Source organism: Megalops cyprinoides, chromosome 18 (assembly GCF_013368585.1).
Source record: "Megalops cyprinoides isolate fMegCyp1 chromosome 18, fMegCyp1.pri, whole genome shotgun sequence".
Lineage (NCBI taxonomy): Eukaryota > Metazoa > Chordata > Actinopteri > Elopiformes > Megalopidae > Megalops > Megalops cyprinoides.
Genome location: NC_050600.1, coordinates 26,233,595 through 26,234,038, shown reverse-complemented (window position 1 = coordinate 26,234,038; position 444 = coordinate 26,233,595).

Sequence of the window (444 nt, the reverse complement as noted above, 5' to 3'; positions counted from 1 at the left end):
TAGAAATTGTTCCTTTAAAAACTACTGATTCTTTCCTGTCTTTGCCTGATTGGTCAGATGCAGTCATAACTTTGGGCAGCATGCATTCAGACCTTGCTTTGCACAGATTTATGTTTCACTTTATTGCAAGTGTAGAACTGGAAAGGGAAGGGCATCACTGTGATTAGGACTGTCATTCCCTGTATTATGCGCATTCACATCAGTGGTAGCAAATGCGCATGTAATACACTAACATGGCTTAAGAGCTTACCAGAAATGTAATTGATGGTCGAATCAGCTCAGGTAAGGCCTATAAAATAAATGTGACATCAAAGCTGTCATGGTCCATGAGAGGGAACCTTATTCCCTCCAGGTCTCTTCACACACTTACAGAAGCAAGGTACCACTAGGTATAAGTTGAATCCGTGGGATCTTTGAGGGCCTGACTAGTGTGAATCAGACTGT